Here is a 2,500-nt window from a genome sequence, read left to right as displayed (position 1 = left end):
ATCACAGACCTGTTATTGCTCAATCTCGTGTGGCTAAACGCCACTAGTCCCTCTAAGAAGTTAGACGCCGACCGATTGGGTCGCGTAACTAGTTAGCAAGCCAGAGTCTCGTTCGTTATCGGAATTAACCAGACAAATCGCTCCACCAACTAAGAACGGCCATGCACCACCACCCACAGAATCAAGAAAGAGCTCTCAATCTGTCAATCCTCACTGTGTCCGGGCCGGGTGAGATTTCCCGTGTTGAGTCAAATTAAGCCGCAGGCTCCACTCCTGGTGGTGCCCTTCCGTCAATTCCTTTAAGTTTCAGCTTTGCAACCATACTTCCCCCGGAACCCAAAGACTTTGGTTTCCCGCAAGCTGCCGGAGAGGTCGTAAAACTAACGCCCCCCGATCGCTAGTTGGCATCGTTTATAGTCAGAACTAGGACGGTATCTGATCGTCTTCGAACCTCTGACTTTCGCTCTTGATTAAAGAAAACATTCTTGGCAAATGCTTTCGCAGTCGTTCGTCTTGCGCCGATCCAAGAATTTCACCTCTAACGGCACAGTACGAATGCCCCCGTCTGTCCCTCTTAATCATTACCTCGCGCTCCGAAAACCAACAAAATAGAACCGAGGTCCTATTCCATTATTCCATGCACCATTATTCAGGCGAATCGCCTGCTTTGAACACTCTAATTTTTTCAAAGTAAACGTTCCGGCCGCCGCCGACACTCAGTCAAGGGCACCGGCGGAGAACCGGAGGTGAGGCCAGGACGGCCAGTACACGCCTTGCGACGGACCGGCCGCCTGCGCCCAAAATCCAACTACGAGCTTTTTAACCGCAACAACTTAAATATACACTTTTGGAGCTGGAATTACCGCGGCTGCTGGCACCAGACTTGCCCTCCAATGGATACTCGTTAAAGGTTTTAAAGTGTACTCATTCCAATTACAGGGCCTCGTTTAGAGTCCTGTATTGTTATTTTTCGTCACTACCTCCCCGCGTCGGGAATGGGTAATTTGCGCGCCTGCTGCCTTCCTTGGATGTGGTAGCCGTTTCTCAGGCTCCCTCTCCGGAATCGAACCCTGATTCTCCGTTACCCGTAAGAACCTCGGTAGGCCAGTACCGTACCGACGAAAGTTGATAGGGCAGACACTTGAATGATCCGTCGCCGGTGCGAGACCGTGCGATCCGCAAAGTTATCCAGAGTCACCAAAGGTTGCGGGCCGAAGCCCGGTCGGTTTTTGGTCTGATAAAAGCACGCCTCCCGCGAGGTCGGCGCTTCACGCATGTATTAGCTCTAGCATTTCCACAGTTAACCACGTAAAACGTACGATCAAATGAACCATAACTGATTTAATGAGCCATTCGCAGTTTCACTGTACGAGAGCTCGTACTTAGACTTGCATGGCTTAATCTTTGAGACAAGCATATGACACTGGCAGGATCAACCAGGTAGCTACTTTAGCGTAGCCCCGAAAGGCCGACGAAGGAGGCGCCGCTGATGCGGCGCCGTCGCTCGGTCGATGCGAAACCCGAAGGCTTCTCCGTTAAAATTTCGTTCTTTGCTCGGCTGCCCGAACTCAGAAAACCGTCACCGCCCGTCGCACCCGCCGGAGTAAGACTTCGTCGGCAGGCCTTTCGACCGCCACGTCGCCAACACCGGCGCGAGCGCAACGCACGCCAGACAACTTCGCCGAAGCGACCGCTCAGAACCCGACAAACTGACACTCGGCTCTTCGCGCAGCAGCAACATCTGCCCAGCGAGCCAATCGCCTTTTCACCGATTCTTTACTTGTCGAAGCTTGTCAGCTCCCACAAGTATAGCAAAGATGAGTGTTGTCCCTGGGGTCTTCCGTTTGAAATTCTAACGTAAAAAAAAGGTGCACGATTGCGCCAGGTGTTGAACTATTGCGAGGCATATCACACGCTCGCGCGGCCTATACAGGCGCTTGCTCGCGCGCGCGGCCGAAATATGTTCAATGTTCGCGCGGCCTAAACAGTCTCATGGCTCGCGCGGCCGAAATGTACTCAATACTCGCGCGGCCTATACAGGCTCTTGCTCGCGCGGCCGAAATGTACTCAATACTCGCGCGGCCTATACAGGCTCTTGCTCGCGCGGCCGAAATGTACTCAATACTCGCGCGGCCTATACAGGCTCTTGCTCGCGCGGCCGAAATGTACTCAATACTCGCGCGGCCTATACAGGCTCTTGCTCGCGCGCGCGGCCGAAATATGTTCAATGTTCGCGCGGCCGACATATATTCAATGCTTGCGCGGCCTAAACAGGCTCATGCTCCCGCGGCCGAAATATACTCAATGCTCGCGCAGCCTAAATAGGCTCTTGCTCGCGCGCGCGGCCGAAATATATTCAAAGCTCGCGCGGCCTAAACAGGCTCATGCTCCCGCGGCCTAAATATGCTCTTGCTCGCTGGGCGGAAATATGCTAAAGCCCGAGTGCGCGAAAAAAAAAATTGTAAAGGACAGTCACAAAAAAATAAAGACCTGCCCTCTA

The 2,500-nt window shown here is 53.2% G+C and overlaps 1 non-coding gene across 1 annotated transcript in view; it reads right to left on the bottom strand.

The window, feature by feature from the left end:
• The window catches only part of LOC146143604 (small subunit ribosomal RNA), a 1,810-nt gene extending 367 nt beyond the window's left edge, over window positions 1-1,443 (bottom strand). Inside the window, exon 1 of the ribosomal RNA XR_014500895.1 lies at window positions 1-1,443. This exon is cut by the window's left edge and continues 367 nt beyond it. This is a non-coding gene — a ribosomal RNA (small subunit ribosomal RNA).
• Between the last annotated feature and the right edge of the window lie 1,057 nt (window positions 1,444-2,500).

Source organism: Ascidiella aspersa, chromosome 5 (assembly GCF_963924565.1).
Source record: "Ascidiella aspersa chromosome 5, kaAscAspe10.2, whole genome shotgun sequence".
Taxonomy (NCBI): Eukaryota; Metazoa; Chordata; class Ascidiacea; order Phlebobranchia; family Ascidiidae; genus Ascidiella; species Ascidiella aspersa.
This window is presented reverse-complemented; position numbering and strand designations above follow the sequence as displayed.